The following is a 24,610-nucleotide window of genomic DNA, read 5'->3' on the forward strand; positions in this document are numbered from 1 at the left end:
ACTAGATACAAAAAGGAAACTCCAAAACAGAAGCTAAAATCATGGCTGCCTTAGTCATCTAGTGCTGCCATAACAGATACCATAAGTGGATGGCGTTAACAAAGAGAAATTTATTTTCTCACAGTCTAGTAGGTTACAAGTCCAAATTCAGGACATCAGCTCCAGGGGAAGGCTTTCTCTCTCTGTTGATTCTGGAAGAAGGTCCTTGTCCTCCATCTTCCCATGGTCAAGGAGCTTCTCAGGCGCAGGGACCCCAGGTCCAAAGGACACGCTCTGCTCTTGGTAGTATGAGGCCCCCAACTCTCTATCCTTTCATCTCCTGAGAGATAAAAGGTGGTGCAGGCCACACCCTAGGGAAACTCCCTGTATCTCGGATCAGGGAGGTGTTAAAATCCCACCCTAATCCTCTCAACATAAAATTACCATCACAAAATGGAGGACAACCTCACATGGCCGATCCAAGTTGATACACATATTTTGGGGGGACATAGTTCAATCCATGACATTCTACCCTTTGGCCCCCCCAACATCACATTCTTGCAAATGGAAAACATATTCATCCCATCACAAACCAAAACCAAACCCACTGCCGTCCAGTCGATTCTGACTCATAGCGACCCTATAGGACAGAGTAGAACTTCCCCATAGAGTTTCCAAGGAGCGCCTGGCAGATTCGAACTGCTGACCTTTCGGTTACCAGACGTAGCACTTAACCACTAGGCCACCAGGGTTTCCTCATCCCATCATAGCATAGAAAAAGTCTTAAATCAAGTCCAAGTCCAAAATTCAAAAATCCCTCTTCATCTGTGAAATCTAGGACACAAGTTATCTGTTTCCAAAGGTACAATGGCATAAAAGGCACAAGCTAGACATTTCCGTTACAAATTGAAGAAACTTGAGGGAAAGAAGGCATAACATGTACCAAGCAAGTCAGGAGAACACATCGCATTAGCCCTCAAAGACATTGCAAACCAAGTGTTTCACTAATTAGGCGAAGTTTGCAAAATTGGCTTTTCGAAGTGCAGAGACCAACCCTATCACAATGCTGGGAAATGTCACTGCATGATAAAGGCATGCAACAGAAAATTCTGGAATGTAATGAATATGCCATTTTCATACCAAGGTGCTGCATATTCACTTAATTTTATAGGATATATCACAATGGATTTTTGTCAAAAAAATGATTTTTTTCTTCTATTCAGATATTTTACAAATTTTTTGCCATCTGTATTCACCGATGAGCTGTTCATAGGCAATGATCAGCATTAAAATGTCTTTCTAATACCCACTGGGAAGCACATGCTATAGCAACGAGTGCAATCCTGGAATCACACACTCAGATTCTAGGTGCCATAAAGAATATTGCTGAAGACCAGTCACAAAAAGGAGACACCAGAACAGAAGCTTAAAACGTCACCAACAAAATGTAAATGCAGACCATATAATTGTTATATATAATAATATATTGCATCATTTTCATTTGATGAGTCAATTCTCCAAGATTCAGAAGTAAATTTGTAGACATGCATGGATCTCTACCAGCTATTAACAAGATATTTACAGAAGAGAACATTTTGAAAACACAATAAAACAAATACTGCCAAATACTGATTATCAAGCACTTTATTGTTGCAGAAGCATTAAAAGAAACAAGTAAATGAGAGAAATGCTCCAGAAGTATTGAGTGCCAGAGATCAATTTCACATAACCATCATCACTAACACACTTGAATCTTGCATGAAATGAAGGGTGAAGATATATGAAGTTCCTTCTGATATTTTTTTCCTTCTTAATGTGAATATAACTGATGAAGAATTCCTGAAGGTACCCAATAAATCAGCACAGGCTTATCCTGATGAGAAAAGCCTGGTGGCATAGTGGGTAAGTGCTACGACTACTAACCAAGAGGACGGCAGTTCAAATCCACGAGGCGCTCCTTGGAAACTCTATTGGGCATTTCTACGCTGTCCTATAGGGGCAGGATGAGTCAGAATCGACTCGACGGCAGTGGGTTTGGTTTTTATCCTGATGACTTAAGACAAACCTTTATGGAGAAGTGCTACAATATCATTCTTACGTTAGAATTAAGTTTAGAGATTCAAGACAAATTTTACTCATGTAGGCATGTAAACCAAAAAACCAAACCCATTGCTGGTGAATTGATTTCAACACATAGCAACGCTATAGGAAAGAGTAGAATTGCCCCCATGTTTCCATGGAGCAGCTAATGTATTCGAACTGCCAAGCTTTTGGTTAGCAGCTGAGTTCTTAACCACTGCACCACCAGCGCTCCAAATATACCCTGGCCCCGTAGTTCAAATGCAACAGCCGCTCCTTGAAAACCCTATGAGGCAGTTCTACTCTGACCTATAGGGTCATTATGCATCAGAATCCACTCCAACCCGACGGGTTTGTTCTGCCTACTGCCTCATCCCTATTTCATTTTCTCAGAGATAAGTTTCTCTGATAGTGTCAGATTCAGGAATGTGATGGCCCTGAACATCAAAGGTGAAGTTACAGAATTGGACTTAGTAGCAGGGGGAGGGGGATATGGTTCAGAAGCAGTGAGAGGTTGACAGACCTGACCCGGCAGAAACAAGCACCCTGCAGGCTGGATTGGATGGCATGTGCGGTGAGGCAAGCAGTGATGCTCGGGACATGTTTTTCACATCAGAAGAGACCGAGTGGTGGAAAGTCTACACAAGCCTCCAGAGCCAGTGAAAAGCAGTGCTAAGTTGGTAAAAGATAAGTACATGCATTTAAAATGCCACACAAATCAAAAATCACCCCTTTGGGAAGAACATCATTCCCATTTACCTGCTTGTCCCTCTCTGTTTTTAGTCTTGGACCGGCTTCGGCTATTTCTGGGTCCCCTGGACCAGAAGTAGGAACTATCACATGCCCTGGAGCAGGAACAAAGAACAAAAAATAATCTGCCAGCTTCCCTAAGCCAGGAACTCAGGGAAGGCACAGACATAAGGGGTCCAAGGACTCTGAATGCCTTTCACCCTTGCATAGACCTGTGTGGGCCCATTTCAACAGCGTAGGCCCTCATTAGCACACTACAACAGGGTATATACCTGAAGCCTATTTTTAACTGTATCAGCTATAAAGTGGAGGGGCAGATTTCTGATATTTGACAACGTTCTGCCAATGAAGAAGGATCCTCACCTATCCACATCAGTGACTTGAGGGTTCGTGGCTCCACCCATGCCACCTAGCCACCCAATTCAGGAGTCCAAGAATAAGTGGTGAATCCCAGTACTTACAACCAACAGCATTGGGTGCCCACAGTCTGGCTGCAAAACCCACCCACCTATGTGCTCTAGGGAACAGGGACATGCTTTCCTCCCAGACACTCAAGGGCAGTCATTCCCCCCACAGTAGCCAGACACCTGTACCTACTCCAATCAACCCTGTCTATGTAGGACTGTAGGTGAGAGCCTACACCACACACTTGGTGACCTGGACACCTGAGCTGAATCCATACAAGAAAAGTAAAAGGGCTCCTAGGCTCACATACCTAGTAACAGCTCTGATCACCTGGTGACAGGATTTAAGAGCTTCAAAGGTGCCAATAATCAAACTAGCTCACCCAAACAGCCTATTTGGGCATATCAAAATAAAACAAGAAGCTAGGACACAGTACACCAAAAAAAAAAAAAAAAAAAAACCCCAGTGCCATCAAGTAGATTCCGACTCAGTAAGCAAACATAAAATAAATGGATATAATAACTTATTGATGGCTCAGAGACAAGTGTAAATATCAAATAACATAAAGAGGCAGACCATGATGGATTCAGGAAGTTCCCAAAACAAGAAATCTTCCAAATGAAGAGAAATTCCAGGAATTACCGGAGGAAGAATTTAAAGGATTAAGAGACCGAGCTCTTCAAAAGATCCAGGAGGAGATCAGGCAAAACGAAGAACAAGCCAAGGAACACACAGATAAAACAATAGAGGAACTTAAGAAGGTTAGACAAGAGTATAATGACAAATGTAACAGGCTGCGAGAATCCATAGAAAGATAGCAAGCAAATCCAAAAGAGTAACAATAAAATTTCAGAATTAGACAACTCAATAGAAAATGAGAGGAGCAGAATTGAGGCACTGGAAGTCAGAATTAGTGAGACTGAAGATAAAGCACTTGATGCCAACTTATCTGAGGAAAAATCAGATAAAGTAATTTTTGAAAATTGAAGAAACTCTAAGAATTATGCGGGATTCTATCAAGGGTGATTGGAACACCAGAATCGGGGCAGGGGGTGGAGGGATAACAGAAAACACAGTGAGAATTGTTGAAGACTTCTTGTCTAAAAACTTCGCTGATCTTGTGAAAGATAAGAAGATATCTATCCAAGATGCTTACTGAACCCCACCCAAGGTAGATGCCAAGATAAAGTCACCAGGACATATTATAATCTTGCTTGCCAAAACCAAATATAAAGAGAGAATTTTAAGAGTAGCTAGGCATAAACAAAAAGTCACCTATAAAGAAGGGTCAGTAAGACCAAGCTTGGACTACTCAGCAGAAACCATGCAGGCAAGAAGGACATATACAAAGCCCTGAAGGAAAAAAAAAAAAAAAAAATTGCCTGCCAAGAATTATACATCCAGCAAAACTGTCTCTCAAATATGACGGTGAAATTAGGGCATTTCCAGATAAGCAGAAGTTTAGGGAATTTTTAAAAACCTAACCAATATGACAAGAAATAATAAAGGGAGTTCTCCAGTTAGGAAATCAATAACATCAGCTAACAACCCAAGGCTAGAACACGGGACAGAACTACCAGATATCAACCCACATAGGGACATCACTAATAAATCAAAGCTAAAACACTGAAAATATTGAAACAGAGACATTGATCTGCAAAAGATGACAACATTAAGAGAAAAAAGAGGGACTAAATAATGTAGTCATAGATCTTTCATATGGAGAGGAAGTCAAGACGATATAAAGAAATAAAAAATAGGTTTAAATTTAGAAAAACAGAGGTAAATGTTAAGGTAACCCAAAGGAAACTAACAATCCTACACATTAAAATAAAAAAAAAAAAAGGAAAACATAAATTTTCGGCAAATACAAAAGCAACAACAAGGAAAAAGATGAAAGACTAAAAAGAAAAACGATTCAGCACAGAAAAAAATTAATTAGCAGTAAATACAAAGGCAACAAAAATGAAGAGAATGGAAAGAAAATGCACAAAGAACAACTACTCAACAGAGAAAATTAACTGGAATAAGGAACATGTCAACAACACATACACAAAAAAGACGAAAATGACAGCACTAAACTCATAACTATGAATAATTATGATAAATGTAAATGGTTTAATTGCATCAATAAGGAGACAGAGAGTAGCAGAATGGATTAAAAAACATGATCCGTCTGTATGCAGACTGCAAGAGACACACCATAGACTCAAAGACATTAAATAAATCTCAAAGAATGGAAAAATTTTATATATTTATATATATATATATACATATATCAAGCAGACAACAATAAAAAATAAGAGTGGCAATATTAATCTCTGATAAAACAGGCTTTAAAGTAAAATCCGCCACAAAGGAAAAGGAAATACACTATATAATGATTAAAGGGTCAATATACCGGGAGGACAAAATCATAATAAATACTTATATACCCAATGACAGGGCTCCAAAAGACATAAAACAAACTCAAACAGCATTGAAAAGAGAAATAGCTCCACAATAATAGCAGAAGACTTCAACATACCACTTCTGATGACAGACAGGATATCCATAAAGAAGCTCAATAAAGACACGGAAGATCTAAATACCACAATCAGCCAACTTGATCTCACAGACTTAAACACAACACTTCACCCAACGGTAGTCAAGTAAACTTTCTTTTCTAACGCTCATGGAGCATTCTTGAGAATAGACCACGTATTAGGCCACAAAGCAAGCATTAACAGAATCCAAAACATCAAAATATTACACAACATGTTTCCTGACCATAAAGCCATAAAAGTCAAAAGGCTGTAGTTATCATACATTTTAATTTCTTACATATTTTAAACCCAATAAAGTCTATTCTTATTATGTCATGCAGTCAGTAATCCTCTATTTTTACCCATTTCATTAACTTTCATTCCTTCTTGCATCTTAAGCCTTTCACCTTAATTTTCTTCCTGCTTGAAGAATACCTTTGGAATTTTAATAATGTGGGCATGCTGATGTTAACTTATCTAGGTTTTGTTTGTCTGAAAACAAAAGGTCTTTGCTCATTCATGATGTTTTTCCTCAGCATAGAGTTCTGGGTTGCCATATATTTTCTCTCTATAATTTAAATATATCATCTTATTGTCTTAGGGTTTTCACTATTTCTGTAGAGAAGTCATCAGTTTTTTTTGTTTGTCCTTTAAAGATAATCTCTTCCATTCTTTAAGTAGTGTTAAATTATTTGTTTTTTGTGGGTTTTTTTGTCTTTACCTTCAGCAGTCCTACTACGATGTACCTAGATAAGAATTTCTTTGTATTTACCCTACATGGGTCTTATAAGGAAACCCTGGTGGCGTAGCGGTTAAGTGTTATGGCTGCTAAGCAAAAAGGTTAGCAGTTCGAATCCACCAGGCGCTCCTTGCAAACTCTATGAAGCAGTTCTACTCTGTCCTGTAGGGTCGCTTTGAGTCAGAATCGACTCGACAGCAGTGGCTTTTTTTTTTTTTTTTTTTTTGGGTTTTGTAAGTCTTCTAGGATCTGTGACTTGATATCTTTAATCATTTGAAGAAAATTCTCAGCCATAATCTCAGTTTTTCTGCCTCATTCTTTTTCTTCCTTCTTAAAGTATCTTATGCTGGATATTCTCATTATATTCTCTGTATCTTATTCCTTTTTATCTTATATATATTTTTTCTTTTGTCTATGCCTCTATTTTCTTCCAACATATCTTCCAGTTCACTAAATCTCTCTTCAGCATTTTTAATCTGCTGTTATATACATACATTAAGATTTTAACTTCAGCTATAGTTTTTGGTTGACTTTCTAAGTTGATCTTTTTCTTAGTTTCTAGTTTTTTACCAAATTTCTAGGTCTTGCCTTTATTTCTTTGAACATAATAGAGTTATTTCAGTGTCTTTGTCTGATAGCTCCAATATCTAGTTTTTCTGTGGATCTCATTCTGTTATTTGTTGTTTCTACAGGTTTCACTCTTTTCTTTCTTTTTTAAAAAAATTGTTGATTATATTAGAGAGGCAAGGCCAAGATGGCAGAGTAGTGAGATGCTGCCAGTGAACCCTCTTACAAAAAAGACCCGAAAAAACAAGTGAAGCGATTATATCTATGACAAGCTAGGAGTCCTGAACATCAAAGGCAAAGTTAGAAAACGGACTCTGTGGCAGAGGGAGGGAGAGACTATTCAGAAGTGGAGAGGAGTTACTGGACCTGAACAGCCAGGAACCCTCAGGCACCATTCCCTGGAGCGACTGCAGTGGGCCTGGCAGTAGCATTCCAGAGGCGTTTAGCTCAGGGAAAGACAGCAAGTTGCACAGACTACTCACACCTGCAGAACAAGAGAAGAACGGCACTCTCAGCAAAAGCTAATTACTTGTGTTTATTTTACCACACCCCTAGCCCCCAAGCCGGCTTCAGTGGCTGTCAACTTCCCTGGGCCTGAGATAGGCCCTGGTACCACTCTGAGCCATTTTTCCATCCTTGAAGAAGGTATAAGTTCACAACTGGGGGAACGATAATCTGCTAGCTCAATTAAGCTGGGGAGCTCAGGACAGAAGTAGCTCTTGTTCAGGCACAAACGGTCCATGGGCTTTGAATACCTTTCACCCCAGCACGGACCTCTGTGGGCCGATTTCAGAAGAATAGGCCCTTGTTGCCAGACTGCAACTGTTTCAGCTGAACGGTGGAAAGATGGGTGTTTGATGTTTGACACTGCTTTGCCTATTAAACAGGGTCTTCACCTACCCACATCAGGGGCCTAAGGACTGGAGGCTCCACTCACAATACCTGGCCACCTCTGACAGGGCTCCAAAGATAAGTAGTACTGCCCTGAACTTACAACCAAAAGCATTGGGTACCCATCGCCCTTCTGCAGAACCCACCCGTGTGCTCTACAGAACAGAGATGCGCTTTCCTCACAGACACTCAGAGGACAGCTGTCAGACCCCTGCCTTGATCAGACTCTGACCCCCTACTGCAGCCAGATACTTCTGCCTACACCAATAACCCCTGCCCCTCTAAGACTGTAGGGCAGAGCCTGTACCTTACACTTTATGACCAACTACCTGGGCACCTGAGTTGAATCCATACAAGAAAATAAATGAACTCCTAGGCTCATATACCTGGTAACAGTGCTAGCCATCTGGTGATAGTACATTAGAGCTTCAAAGGTGAAAATAATCAACCTAACGCACTCAAGCAGCTTATTTGGGTATACCAAAACTAAACAAAGCAAGAAGCTAGGATACAAAAAGCAAGCATAAAGTAAACTAATACAATAACTTATAGATTGCTCAGAGACAACAGTCAACATCAAATCACATAAAGAGGCAGACACGGGGGCAGGACCAAGATGGCTGACTAGGTAGAAGATTCGGCTTATCCCTCTTGAAACAAAGACTCAAAAAAACAAGTGAATCAATTACATAAAGGACAATCTACAAACCCTGACCATCAAACACAGAACTAAAGAGTTGACCTGAGTGACAGGGGAGCAAAAAGCCACACTGCAGCAGGGACCGCTTCTGGAGCCACTGTCCCACGCCGCAGCCTTGAGCCCTCGTGGTTCCCTGGTGCCAGGGTGGTGGGGCTGATTGTGGCTTACTGAGACAGGGAAGCACGGATGTAGGCCTAACCCTCAGGACCAACCTCGGAGGGGACCCAGGTAGCACACGCAGACTCCACACAGATGCGGCTGACAGGGAAACGAAAAACCATGGGCAAGCAGCGACTGGTTTTGGAGCCTGGAGTGCAGCGTCCCAGAAAGGAAACCTTGGTGCTGGGCTTTGGACTAAGTGTGGGGGAGCCGATTGTGGCTTCCTGAGACGGTGTGAGCATGGATGCAGACCTAGCCCTCTGGGACAGTCTCAGCAGGGATCCAGCCAGCACACACGAGCGACACAATGCTCTGAAATCTCAGAAAAAACAGTCCTCACCAAACAACATAAGTAACTTTGTATATCTTGCCAGGCTACTCTCTTCTATATATCTGATTCCACCCCTCATTGCCCCAGCCAGCTTCATTAACATTGGAATTCTCTGTGCCAGAGAGAAGTGCACTGCTCGATTTTTTTTCTTCTTTTCTAATCCATTCTCCTGGCCTGAGAAAAGCAGCATTTAACAATCAAAGAAAAAATCCTTCCCTGACTTCCCTAAACTGGAATAACAATACAGAATCAGCTCCATCCAGGCATTAAGAGACCCATAGTCTTTGGCTTTCACCCTACAGGTAACTAGGTGGCTATTATAATGCAAAGGCAATTCTGATAGAGATCTCACCATAATTGTTTTAGCTCGGCAGTGGAAAGGCAAGTTTTGGAGGTCAGATACCTCTCTAGCTATTAAACAGAGCCGTTGCTGATCCACAGCAGTGAACTGAGGGCTGAGACTCCACCCACACCACCTAGCCTAGAGGGGTCTGAGAATAGTGACGTCTACCCAAGCATTAGGTGCCTAAGATACAGCTGCAGAGCCTACCCACCAGAGCGCTCTACAGAATAGAGCCACACCTACCTCACTGACACTTGAAGGAAGGCTGTCAGCATCCTGACCTCCTCGAAATGTGACCCCCTGCCACTAATAGAAACTGGTGCATACAACCATCACCACTACTCCTCTAAGATAATAGGTGAGAGGCTACACCACACACTAGGTGACCAACTGTCAGGACACCTGAGCTGATTCTATTCAAGAATAGTGAATAGACTCATACACTTATATACCTGGTAACAGCTCAGGCAAGCTGGTAACAGGACGTAAGTGATTCAAAAGCTACAGCAATCACGATACCACAATCTAGTAGCCCATTTGAATGTATTGTAACAAAACAAAACAAGAAGACTCAGTGAGGAAATATAAAAGAAAATATTACAGTATCTTATAGATGGCTCAGATAGAGAGATAGTATTCAAATCACATGAAGAAGCAGGCCATGATTTTTTCTACAAACACTCAAATCAAAGAATCAAAATCATTGCCAGATGTAGATACATTCCTAGAATTGCCAAATGTAGAATATAAAAAAATTGGATACAGAATGCTTCAAGACATCAGGAATGACCTCACAAATGAAATAAGGAAATCTATGGAAAAAGCCAAGGAATACACAGATAAAGCAGTTGAAGAAATCCAAAAGATTATTCAACAACATAGTGAAAACATTAATAAGCTGTAAGAATTCATACAGAGACAGCATTCAGAAATCCAAAAGATTAACAATAAAGTCAGAGAATCAGACAACTCAAGAGGAAGTCAGAGGAGCAGACTCGAGGAACTGGAATGCAGAGTGGGGGAGCTGGAGGATAAGGCAATTGACATAAATATAGTTGAAGAAAAATCAAAAAGAATTTAAAACTATGAAGAAACCCTAAGAATCAAGGGAGACTCTATCAAGAATAATTTGCATGTGATTGGAGTTCCAGAACGGGGAGGGATAACAGAAAATACAGAGAGAATAATAGAAGATCTGATGGCAGAAAAATTCCCTGGCATTGTGAAAGATGAAAAGATATCTACCCAAGATGCTCATCGAACCTCATACAAGATACATCCCAAAAGAAAATCACCAAGACATATCATCAAACCTGCCAAAACCAAAGATAAAGAGAAAATTTTAAAAGCACCCAAGCATAAACGAAAAGTTACCTACAAAGGAGAATCATTAAGTTTGCACTACTCGGCAGAAACCATGCAGGCAAGAAGGCAATGGGATAACATATACAGAGCACTCAAAGAGGAAAAACTGTCAGCCAAGAATCATATATCCAGCAAAACTCTAAAACATGAAGGTGAAATTAAGATATTTACAGATAAACACAAGCTTAGAGAATTTGCAAAAACCAAACCAAAACTGCAAGAATTACTAAAGGAAATTCTTTGGTCAGAAAATCAATATCAGATACCAACACAACACAAGGTCACAGAACAAAACATCCTGATATCAACTCAGATAGGGAAATCACAAAAACAAAATAAGATTAATTAAAAAAAATTGCTCAAAACAGGGAATCATTGATGTCATTATGTAAAAGATTACAATAGTGAAAAAAGAGAGACTAAATAAGGAGACACAGATCTTACATATGGAGAGGAAAACAAGGCGATACAGGGCGAAACAACTTAGGTTTTTACTTAGTCAAACCGGGGTAAATATTAAGGTAACCACAATGAGGTCTAACAATTCCATACTTCAAAATAAAAACCAAGATAAACATAACGACTCAACAAAATAAATTCAACTACTATAAAAAGGAGGAACACACATTCTCCAAAGAAAAACTCAGCACAAAAAAGTAAATGGAAAAATAAAATTGTCAAAAACAGGCATCAAAATGACAGCACTAAACTCATACTTATCTATAATTACACTTAATGTAAATGGACTAAATTCACCAATAAAGAGACAGGAAGTTGCAGACTGGATAAAAAAACACGATCAGCCTGTATGCTGCCTAAAAGAGACATGCCTTAGACTTAGAGACACAAATAAACTAAAACTGAAAGGATGGATAAAAATATATCAAGCAAACAACAATCAGGAAAGAGCAGGAGAGGCAATATTAATTTCCAACAAAATAGGATTTAAAGTTAAATCCACCACAAAGGATAAAGAAGAACACTACATATGATTAAAGGGACAATTTACCAGGAAGATATAACCGTATTAAATATTTATGCACCCAATGATAGGGCTGCAACATTCATAAAACAAATGTTAACAGAATTAAAAAGGGAGACAGACACCTCCACAATTATATAGGAGACTTCGACACAACACTCTCGGTGAAGGATAGGAAATGCAGTAAGAAGCTCAATAGAGACACGGAAGATCTAAGTGCTACAATTAAACAACTTCACTTCATAGACTTATACAGAACACTCCACCCAACAGCTGCAAACTATAATTTCTTTTCTAGTGCACATGAAACATTCTCTAGAATAGATCACATATTAGGTCATAAAACAAGTCTTTGCAGAACCCAAAACATTGAAATATTACAAAACATCTTCTCTGAACAAAAGACCATAAAAGTAAAAATCAATAACAGAAAAACCAGGGAAAAGAAATCAAATGCTTGGAAACTGCACAATACCCTGCTCAAAAAAAGACTGGGTTATGGAAGAGCTTAAGGAGGGAATAAAGAAATTCACAGAATTCAACAAGACTGAAAACACTTCCTATGAAAACCTTTGGGACATGGTGAAAGCAGTGCTCAGAGGTCAATTTATATCAATAAAGGCACACATATTAAAGAAGAGACAAAATGAAAGAACTGTCCCTACAACGTGAACAAACAGAAAGAGAGCAACAAAAGAAACTGTCAGGCACCAGAAGAAAGCAAAAAATAAAAACTACAGCAAAATTAAATGAATTAGAGAATAGAAAAACAATTGAAAGAGTTAACAAGGACAAAAACTGCTTCTTTGAAAAAATTAACAAAATTGATAAACCATTGGCAAGACTGATTAAAGATATACAGGAAAAGAAACCAATAATCCAAATAAGAAATGGGATGGGCCATATCACAACAGATCCAACTGAAATTAAAACAATCATATCAGATTACTACAAAAAATTGTACTCTAACAAATTTGAAAACCTAGAAAAAATGGATGAATTCCTAGAAACACACTACCTACCTAAACTAACACAAACTGAAGTAGAACAACTAAATAGACCCATAACAAAAAAAGAGATTGAAAAGGTAATCAAAACACTCCCAACAAAAAAAAGCCCTGGCCCTGACGGCTTCACTGCAAAGTTCTACCAAACTTTCAGGGAAGACTTACCACTACTACTGAAGGTATTTCAAAGCATAGAAAAGGACGGAGTACTACCTAACTCCTTCTATGAAGCCAGCATAACCCTGATACCAAAACCAGCTAAAGACAGCACACACAAAAAAAGAAAATTACAGACCTATATCCCTCATGAACATAGATGTAAAAATCCTCAAGAAAATTCTAGCCAATAGAATTCAACAACATATCAAAAAAATAATCCACCATAACCAAGTAGGATTTATACCAGGTATGCAAGATTGGTTTAATATTAGAAAAACAATTAATGTAATCCACCACATAAAAAAAAAGACAAGAACCATATAATTTTATCAATTGATGCAGAAAAGGCATTTGACAAAGTCCAACACCCACTCATGATAAAAACTCTCAGCAAAATAGGAATAGAAGGAAAATTCCTCAACATAATAAAGGGTATTGATACAAAGCCAATACCCAGCATCATCCTAAATGGAGAGAGCCTGAAAGCATTTCCCTTGAGAACGGGAAACAGACCAGGATCCCCTTTATCACCGCTCTTATTCAACATTGTGCTAGAGGTCCTAGCCAGAGCAACTGGGCTAGACAAAGAAATAAAGGGCATCCAGATTGGTAAGGAAGAAATTCAATTATCTCTATTTTCCAACGACATTATCTTATACACAGAAAAGCCTGAGGAATCCTCAAGAAAACTATTAAAACTAATAGAAGGGTTCAGCAAAGTTTCAGATTACAATATAAACATACAAATCAGTTGGATCCTCTATATCAACAAAAAGAACATTGAAGAAGAAATCACCAAATGAATATCATTCACAGCAGCCCCCAAGAAGATAAAATACTTAGGAATAAACCTTACCAAAAATGTAAAAGAGCTATACCAAGAAAACTACAAGGCATTACTGCAAAAAACCAAAAGGGACCTACGTAATTGGAAAAACATACCTTGCTCATGGATAGGAAGACAACATTATAAAATTGTCCATTCTACTAAAAGCCATCTATAGATACAATGCACTTCCGATCCAAATTCCAATGACATTTTTTTAAAACGATGGAGAAACAAATCACCAACTTCATATGGAAGGGAAAGAAGTCGCAGATAAGTAAAGCATTACTAAAAAAGAACAAAGTAGGAGGACTCACTCTGCCTGATATTAGAACCAATTATACTGCCACAGTAGTCAAAACAGCCTGGTACTGGTACAACAACAGACACATAGACCAATGGAACAGAACTGAGAATCCAGATATAAATCCATCCACATATGAGCAGCTGATATTTGCCAAAGGCCCAGTGTCAGTTAACTGGGGAGAAGACAGTCTTTTTAACAAAAGGTGCTGGCGTAACTGTATATCCATCTGCAAAAAATGAAACAGGACCCATACCACACACCATGCACAAAAACTAACTCCACATGGATCAAAGACCTAAACATAAAATCTAAAAAGATAAAGATCATGGAAGAAAAAATAGGGACAACATTAGGAGACCTAATACAGGGCATAAACAGAATACAAAACATTACTAAAAATGACGAAGACAAACCAGATAACTGGGAGCTCCTAAAAATCAAACACCTATGCTCATCTAAAGACTTCACCAAAAGAGTAAAAAGACCACCTACAGACTGGGAAAAAGTTTTCAGCTAAGACATCTCCACCCAGTGCCTGATCTCTAAAACCTACATGACTCTGCTAAAACTCAACCACAAAAAGACAAACACCCCAATTAAAAAATGGGCAAAGGATATGAACAGACACTTCACTAAAGAAGACATTCAGGCAGCTAACAGATACATGAGAAAATGCTCTCGATCATTAGCCATTAGAGAAATGCAAATCAAAACTACAATGAGATTCCATCTCACTCCAACAAGGCTGGCATTAATCCAAAACACACAAAAAAATAAATGTTGGAGAGGCTGTGGAGAGACTGGAACACTTATACTCTGCTGGTGGGAATGTAAAATGGTATACAACCACGTTGGAAATCAATTTGGTGCTTCCTTAAAAAGCTAGAAATAGAACTACCATACAACCCAGCAATCCCACTCCTCGGAATATATCCTAGAGAAATAAGAGCCTTTACACAAATAGATATATGCACTTCCACGTTTATTGCAGCACTGTTTACAATAGCAAAAAGATGGAACCAACCAAGGTGCCCATCAATGGATGAATGGATAAATAAATTATGGTATATTCACACAATGGAATACTGCACATCAACAAAGAAGAGTGACGAATCTGTGAAACACTTCATAACATGGAGAAACCTGGAAGGCATTATGCTGAGTGAAATTAGTAGCAAAAGGTCAAATATTGTATAAGACCACTATTATAAGATCTTGAGAAATAGTTTAAACTAAGAAGAACATATTCCTTTGTTGTTATGAGGGGGGGAGGGAGGGAGGGTAGGAGAGGGGTATTTACTAAAGAGATAGACAAGAACTACGTTCGGTGAATGGAAGAACAACACTCAACACAGTGGAGGTCAGCACAACTGGACTAAACCAAAGCAAAGAAGTTTCCTGAATAAACTGAATGCTTCGAAGGTCAGCAAAGCAGGGGCAGGGGTTTGGGGACCATGGTTTTAGGGGACATCTAAGTCAACTGGCATAATAAAATCTATTAAGAAAACATTCTGCATCCCACTTTGAAGAGTGGCATCTGGGATCTTAAATGCTAGCAAGCAGCCATCTCAGATGCATCAATGATTCTCAAACCACCTGGATCAAGGGAGAATGGAGAACACCAAGAACATAAGATAATAACGAGCCCAAGAGACAGAAAGGACTACATGAACTAGAGACTACATCATCCTGAGATGAGAAGAACTAGACAGTGCCGGGCCACAACCAATCACTGCCCTGATGGGGAACATAACAGAGATCCCTCGAGGGAGCAGAACAGTGGGATGCAGACCCCAAATTCTCATAAAAAGACCAGACTTAATGGTCTGACTGAGACTGGAAGGACCCCAGTGATCATGGCCCCCGCACCTTCCGTTTACCCACTACGGGAACCATCCCCAAAGCCAGTTCATCAGACATGGGTTGGACTAGACAATGGGTTGGAGAGGGATGCTGGTGAGGCGTGAGCTACTTGGTTTGGGTGGACACTTGAGACTATGTTGGCATCTCCTGCCTGGAAGGGAGATGGGTGGGTAGAGGGGCTTAGAAACTGGCAAAATGGTCACGGAAAGAAAGAGTGGAAGGAGGTAGTGGGCTGTCCCATTGGGGGGAAAGTAATTGGGAATATGTAACAAGTTGTGTATAAGTTTTTATGTGAGAGACTGGCTTGATTTGTAAACTTTCACTTAAAACACAATAAAAATTATTAAAATAAAAAAAAAAAGAAGCTGACCCATGATTGCTTCAACAAGCTCTCAGAACTAAGACTCAAGGAATCTTCTCGATGAAGGTGCAATCCTGGAATTACCAGATACAGAATACAAAAGATTAATATACAGAACTCTCAAAGATATCAGGAAGGAAATGAGGCAAAATACAGAACAAGCCAAGGAACACAAAGATAAAGCAGCTGAAGAAATTAAAAAGGTTACTCAAGCACATAATTAAAAATTTAATAATCTGCAAGAAACCATAGAGAGACTGCAATCAGAAATTCAGAAGATTAACAATAAAATTACAGAGTTAGAAAACTCGATAGAAAGTAAGAAGAGCACAACTGAAGAACTGGAAGGCAGAATTACTGAGATAGAAGATAAAACTCTTGGGACCAATATATTTGAAAAGAAACCAGATAAAAGAATTTTAAATGAAGAAATCCAAAGAATCATGTGGGACTTTATCAAGAGAAATAACTATGAGTGATTGCAGTACCAGAACAGGGAGGGCTAACAGAAAATACACAGGGAACTGTTGAAGATTTGTTGGCACAAAACTTCCCTGATATCATGAAAGATGCTCATCAAATTCCACATAAGGTGATCTCAAAAGAAAGTGACCGAGACATATAATAATCAAACTTGCCAAAATCAAACATAAAGAGAATTTTAAGAGAGGCTAGGGATAAAGGAAGTCACCAAAAACGGAGAGTAGATAATAATAAACCTGGACTACTCAGCAGAAATCATGGAGGCAAGAAGGCAATGGGATGACTTATACAAAATATTGAAGGAAAAAAATTGCCAACCAGGAATCAAACCATAACCCTGGCCCTCCGGCCTTAGCCCTCTAACTCTAGCCCCTAAGCCCTAAGTCCCAAAGCCCCTAAGACCCTAAGCCCTTAGGTCCTAACCCCCAAGGCCCTAAACTCTAACCCTAACCCAAACTCTAACCCCTATACCCTAAACCCTAACACCTAACCCCTAACCACCCTAACCTTAACGACCCTAACCCTAACCCTAACACTCGAACCCTAACCCTCTAACGCTAACCTGAAACCCTAACCCTCTAACTCTAACCCTCTAACCCTAGCCCTCTAATCCTAGCCCTAAACCTAACCCCAACCCCCAAACCCAACGCCAAACCCTAAACCTGAAATCCCTAGCCCTAAACCTAAGAATGAGTCTAAGCCTAACCCTATCACTTAACCCTAAACTGTAAACCCTAACACTTAAAACCCTAACACACAAAACCCTAACACCCTTAGCCCTAACACATTCAACCCTAACACCCTAAATGCCAAAACCCTAAACACTAACACCCTTAACCCCAACCCCTAAACCCTAAACTTAAATGTTAAACCATCTAACCCTCTAACCCTAATACCCTAACACTAAACCCTAAACCCTAACCCCAGCCCCCAGCCCTAACCCTCACTCTAAGCCTTAAACCCTAAACCTTAAGTCCTAAACCCTAGGCTCTAAGCCCTAAGCCCTAAACCCTAAGTCCTGAAACCCTAAACTCTAAGCCTTAAGCCCTAAACATAACCCTCTAACCCTAAACCCTAAAACCTTACCCCAGACCCAGCCCACACCCCTAAACCTGAACCCCTAAACCCTAGCCCTAATCCCTAACCCTAAACCTCTAAACGATACCCCTAATCTTCTAACCCTAACCCTCTAACCCTAACTCTCTAACCCTAACCACAACACCAACCCCAACCTCTGAACTCTGAAACCCTAACCCCCTAACCCTAAGCCTCTGAACCCTAAGCCTAAACCCTCTAACCCTAAACCCTAACCTTCACCCCCTCACGCCCTCACCTTCTCACTCCCTCACTCTATAATCTTCTCACCTCTAACCCCCTCACCCTCTAACCCCTCACCCTCTAACTCCCTCAATCTCTAACCCCCAAACCTCTAACACCCACCCTCCTACCCCAAACCACATATCCCAAACAAACTCAACACCAACCCCAACCCTAAACCTAAATCCTGACCCCTAAAACCTAACCCAAACCCTACTGACTAAACCCCAAAACCCTAAACCCCCAAAACTGTAAACCCCAAACTGCAACCCCTAACACCTAACCTGTAAATCCAAACTCTAACCTCAAACCCTAAACCTAACCCTAACACCTAACCCCAACTGAAAAACCCTAACCCAAACCCTAACAACCCTAACCCTAACATCCCTAACCCCAAAACCCTAACCCCAACCCCTAACCCCAAACCCTAACAACCAGAACTCTAACAACCCTAACCCTAACATCCCGAACCTCAAACCCTAACCCTTTTTGTTAGCAGCCGTAGCACTTAACCACTAGCCACCAGGGTTTCCATGAGCAGTCACAGGAATAGACATATGCACACCCGTGTTCACTGTGACATTATTCACAGTAGCAAAAAGATGGAAACAACCTAAGTGCTCATCCACGGAGGAATGGATAAACAAACTACAGTACATACACACAGTGGAACACTACACGACAATGAAGACCAATGATGAATCTCCGAAACACCTCACACCATGGATGAATCTGGAGCGCATCATGCTGACTAAGTCAATCACAAAATGACATATACACTAAGAGACCACGATCATAAAAACTCATGAAAACATTTACACACAGAAACAATCCTTGATGTTCACCAGGCAGACAGAGTGGGTAGAGAAAAGCTAACTAAACAATAACCAAAAAAAACAAACCACCGCCGTCGAGTCGATTCCAGCTCATAGAGACCCTATAGGACAGATTAGAACTGCCCCATAGAGTTCCCAAGGAGCGCCTGGTGGATTCGAACTGCAGACCTTTGGTTAGCACTGGTGGGTCTTAACCACTATGCCATCAGGGTTTCCAACCAAACGACACATATGTGGTAACTCTGGTGAAGGAAGAGAAGGTACACAAGACTGGGAATCAACCTCAGCCTCACTCTAACCCTAACCATAACCCTAAACCACTTGTGCCCTAGCCTAGTAACCCCAGCCCTAACCCCAACCCCCAGCCACCTAAAACCTATACCCCTAAACCTAACTCCCAAACCTCTAACCCCCCAACCTGAACCCCTAACACCAAACCCTAACCCCTAACCCTAATCCTCTAACCCTTCTGCATCTCTGGGCCTCTCGACTCTCCGTCTATTTTCTCCCTCCAAATCCTACTAACACTCAGTGGAATTTTGAAGTTTCAGCTGTGCTTTGCTTCTTGATGTCTCCACCGGTCCCATCAAGGCACTGCATCATTTATTTGCTCTGCTTCACTATTCAGTTCCAAAACCATGGCTTAGAATCACCTGACACTGAACCTCAGCGATTGGGCGCAAGGCCGCGAGAGGGCGTGCGCACCGCCGGTTCTGTTCTGCCCACCAGACCCTCCGAGCATGGGAACCTCCTGGACCTAAGACGGGACGAACTGGGTACCGCTCCAGTGGCGACAGCAGAAGCTATTCTTCCCGAGGGACCCAACGCCCCAGGGCGCTCTCTCAATACTCCCATTAATGCTATGATTATCCTAACCCACTCCTTCTGCGAGACCTAGTGGGTCCTCGACCAGGCCCAGCCTTCACGACCTGCACCCCCCTGCCGTGGTCATGTACAGGAACCTGCAGGGCCGCGCCCTCCCCGCCCAAGCTCTGCCCCTCCACACCCTGATGCCCTGCAGGCCTCTACTAGGTCCCCGCCCAGGAGAGAGTTGTCGCCCCGCGGGGGGGGGGCACGAGGAAACATTCGGAAACCACCCCCCAGGCACGAAGCCGACTGCCCCTATTGAGACCGTGTGAGCAGGGCTGCCCCGCCGACTGGAGCCTGCAGGGCATCACTCACGTTTGTCAGCTTCTCACCGCCCTCTGGGCTCAGGGTCCCAGAGCAGCCAATCCCCCCGGGGCGGGGGGGGGGCGGTCCGTCCGCAGGGACTGGAAGATCGGGTTGGTGCCCATGGCCGGAACGCTTAAAACCCTTACAAGCCCTCATAAACCGTCAGCTCCAGACCTTCAAATGTCAGCCCGAGAGACACCTAATCTCCAACCTAAAAAAAAAAACCACACCTGTTGCCATCGAGTCAATTCTGACTCATAGCGACCCTATAGGACAGAGTAGAACTGTCCCACAGAGTTTCCAAGGAGCGCCTGGTGGATTCAAACTGCCAACCGTTTGGCTAGCAGCCTTAGCACTTAACCACTACGCCACCAGGGTAACCCACTGAACCCACTGCCACCAGGGTAGAGCCTCCAAATCCCACCAGTTTGAGGAACCCTCAAATCCCCTCAGCACCAGAGACCGTGTCCACAGCTACCGCTACACAGCGCCGCACAAATGTTTAAGTTAACAAACAACATGGGCGCTCAGGACCCCTTCCTGCTACCCCCACCCCCGCCACCCAGAGGTGGAGCGGGACCCGGCATCCACACTGTTAACAGACACTGAATCACTGCTGCTTCCACAAGGAGTAGGGTCCCCGCGCTGCTCCACAGATTCCCAGGACCCCTTCCTTTCCAGGTGGGGCCGGGGCCGCGCCGACGCCCCAGCCCCGAGAGTAGACCAGCCGGGCGCGGGCGCGGGCGCGGGATGCCTCAGCCTCCCAGGCACAGCGCCCAAAACAGTAAGGGGCAGCGGGGCCTTGGGCGGGGGATCGCTCTCTCCCCGCCCCTGGCACCCTACGGAGTCTGGTGGGGGTGGGACGACGAACGGGGGCGAGTGCCCCGTCCTCAGTCTGGAGTCTCACCGCCCCCGGGCGAACTCTGGGCCTTGGTTTCCCCTCTGGCACAGGGAGCAGGTGGGGGCGGGGGTGGGCAGGAGCCCATCCCCCAGCTTGGCCCGCAAACCCGCCCCTGGCAGAGGAGGGACCTTGGCGCAGCCCTGGACACGGCCTTTCTCCCCAAGCCCTTCAAGCCCCTAGGCCCGAGGGCACTCCGCAGCTGGATCCCGCGGCTGGACCCCCCCCCCGCCGCAAATCCATGGGGATGAAATTTCGCAGACCAGCTGCGTCTCCCGGGCCAGAGGCTCCCTCTCGCAGCCCTTAGAGTGGCTGCGTCCGCCTGCCCCCGTGCCGCGTCCGCCCCTGGGGATCACTCGGGACGGGGTACGCCGGAGGGGGCGATGCGAGCTGCTAACCCAACGTCCGGACTCCCCAACCTCTGGAGCCCACGGACTGCTGGGACTGGGAACCGCCCTCCTGGTGCCTTCCCTCCACACCTTCGAGGGGCCGGGCTTGTTCAGTCTGGGAGCGGGTCCCTCCACCCACCTGCCGGAGTTTCCTACCTTTCAGAAACCACGGCACGGAAAGCAGCACGAACACCGTCCGCTGTAAGGCGCGCCACCTGCCCGGGCCCCTCACCACCCGTCCCAGCGCTTCCGTGAGTAACTGGCTGGACGGCGAGGAACATGGCTGCCGCCCCCGCCCAGCGGCCCGGGTGTGGGGCGGGCGTGGGGGGGTTGGGCCTCCAGAGGGGAGGGTGGGGTCTAGAAGCAAGGACAACGCCAAGGTGTGCGGGGTGAGGAGACGGGAGAGGTCAGGAGAGGGCCCTCTCGCGTGCAGAGTTAAGTATTGGAGGTGCAACGGTTAAGTGCTTGGCTAACTGAAAGGTGGGCGGTTGGAACCCACCAGCTCAGGGGTTGAAAAGATCTGGAGATGGGCTCCCATAAAGATTCTAACCAAACAAAATCCGAACCAGTTGCTATTGAATCAATTCCGACTCATAGTGACCCTATAGGGCAGAGTAGAACTGCCCCATAGGGTTTCTAAGACTGTAAGTCTTTACAGAAGCAGACTGCCATGTCTTTCTGCAAATAACCAACTGGCGGATTCGAACTGTCCACCCTTTGGTTAGCAGCCGAGCTCTTAACCACGGTGCCAGCAGGGCTGCGCCATAAAGACTGCAACCTAGGAAACCTTGTGAGGCAGTTCTAAGCTGTCATACAGGGTTGATATGAGTCAGAATCTCTTGATGGCACACAACCATGATTGTACTAAGAAAAATTCCTCCAAGCATCTGCCTACATGACCCCTGAAGCACATATGCATGCACGCTATGAAAGCAGTGTGGCCAAAGACAGGAAATTGGGATAGAGACATTATAGACTGCACACTGAAAAGTGATTTCTGAGGGGCATGCAGCTCAAGCGGAGGAGGTAGCATACAACTAAATGCCCTTCTCCTTCTATTGTTCAATGGTCTTCAGAAAGAATGTGTCCCAGGAATTAACTGTAGCCCAGGAGAACTTGAAGACAGCAAATACAGAGGACCAGTCAGGATGCTTCTGCAGTGGTCAGGGTGAGGAGTGATGGTGGAAGTGCAGGTGGGAACAGTGGGCAGGCTTGAGGTGTACCTTGGAGATTGAGCTGCCAAGAATTGCTGGTCAGTCAGACGAATGGGATGAGGGGAATGGAGAATCAAAGGTGACTTCTAGAATTCAGGCTACCATGAGCGCATGGTCACCAGAGCCATTCTCTACCACGTGGAAAACCATGGAGGAACAAGCTTGAGAAAATGACCAAAAGATTTTTTTCTGTACATGTTAGATTTGGATGTCTGAGGTCATCCAAGTGTGGAGAACAGTTCCCAGCTGTGAATACCACTCTGAGGTAGAGTAGTTTTCTGGGTTCTAAGAATTTGAAGATCATCAGCCTATAGCTGATTTGAAAGCCACTGGTGGTGCAGTGGTTATGCATTTGGCTGCTACCAAAAGGTCTGCAGTTTGAATCTACCAGTCGCTCCTTGGAAACCCTGTGGGGAAGCTCTACTCTGTCCTATAGGGTCCCTATGAGTGAGAATCCACTCAATAGCGACTTTTTTTTTTGTTTTGTTTTAATACTAAGCTCAGAAAAGTTGTGTGTCAGGGTTGTATTTTTTCACAATACTTATTCAAGCAGTTCGAATCTACCAGCCACTCCTTGGAAACCCTATGGGTCAATTCTACTCTGTCGTTTAGGGTCGCTATGAGATAGAATTGACCCAACAGCAATGGACTTAGAACTTGGACTTAGAGGAGCCCTTTCTTTGTCAAAGCTGAAAGTTTTACTTCATACTTTTTAAAAACTGCCATGTCTCATGTTACGTGGCTACCCTTACAGGAGCATTTTTGGTGCTAACTTGACTTGTCCTTGGTGAAGGGCTCTGTATTCATTTTCTAGGGCTGCCATAGTAAATCACCAAAAACTCAGTGTCTTTAAAAAAATGTATAATCCATATAGTCCAAGAAGCTGGACTATATGAAGAAGGAGGGGCACCAGGATTGGAGGAAGACTCATTAACAGCCTAGACATGCAGATGACACAACCTTGCTTACTGAAAGTGAAGAGGACTTGAAGCACTTACTGATGAGGATCAAAGACTTCAGCCTTCAGTATGGATTACACTTCAACATAAAGAAAACAAAAATCCTCACAACTGGAACAATAAAAAAATCACAATAAAGAGAGAAAATACTGAAGTCGCCAAGGATTTCATTTTACTTGGATCCACAATCAACACCCATGGAAGCAGACTTCGAGAAATCAAATGACATATTTTATTGGGCAAATCTGCTACAAAAGACCTCTTTAAAGTGTTAAAAATCGAAGATGTCACTTTGAGGACTAAGGTGTGCCTGAACCAAGCCATGATATTTTCAGTCGCCTCATGTGCAGCTAAAGGTGGACAATGAATAAGGGAGACAAAAGAACTGAAACTTGAATTATGTTGTTGGTGAAGAATAATGAATATACCATGGACTGCTAGAAGAATGAACACACCTGTCTTGGAAGAAGTACAGCCAGAATGCTCCTTAGAAAGGTGGGTGGCAAGACTTGGTCTCACGTACTCTGGACATATTATCAGGAGGAATCAGTCCCTGGAAAAAGACATCGTGCTTGGTAAAGTAGAGGGTCAGTGAAAAAGACAAAGATCCTCAATGAGACAGATTGAGACAGTGGCTGCAACAGTGGGCTCAGACACAGCAATGAGAAAGGCCCAGGGCTGGGCACTGTTCCGTTCTGTTGTACACAGGGTCGCTATGAGTTGGAACTGCCCAACAGCACCTAACAACAACATCGTAAACTCACTAGATCTCCTGGGGATAGAATGTCATATTCACTGTGGAGTAGATAGTTTGTCTGTTTGTTTACCATATTTACTAATACTATGATTTACATTTGATAACTTCCACAATCTGTTGGATCGCTTTTCTTTGGAATGGACACAAACATGCATCTCTTGCAGTCTGTTGGCCAGGTACCTAGCTTCCAAATTTCTTTGCATAGTGGAGTGGGCATGTACAGGGCTGCATCTGTTTGTTGAAACA

General features: G+C 42.9%; 1 long non-coding RNA gene across 1 annotated transcript in view; it reads right to left on the reverse strand.

Annotated features, from left to right (window-relative positions):
* LOC135229562 (uncharacterized) overlaps positions 1-21,691 on the reverse strand; it is a 97,125-nt gene extending 75,434 nt beyond the window's left edge. Inside the window, exon 1 of the long non-coding RNA XR_010320253.1 lies at positions 21,591-21,691. This is a non-coding gene — a long non-coding RNA (uncharacterized LOC135229562). The remainder of the gene's footprint in view (positions 1-21,590) is intronic.
* Positions 21,692-24,610: the final 2,919 nt, after the last annotated feature.

The sequence above is a fragment of the Loxodonta africana genome, unplaced genomic scaffold (assembly GCF_030014295.1).
Source record: "Loxodonta africana isolate mLoxAfr1 unplaced genomic scaffold, mLoxAfr1.hap2 scaffold_394, whole genome shotgun sequence".
Lineage (NCBI taxonomy): Eukaryota > Metazoa > Chordata > Mammalia > Proboscidea > Elephantidae > Loxodonta > Loxodonta africana.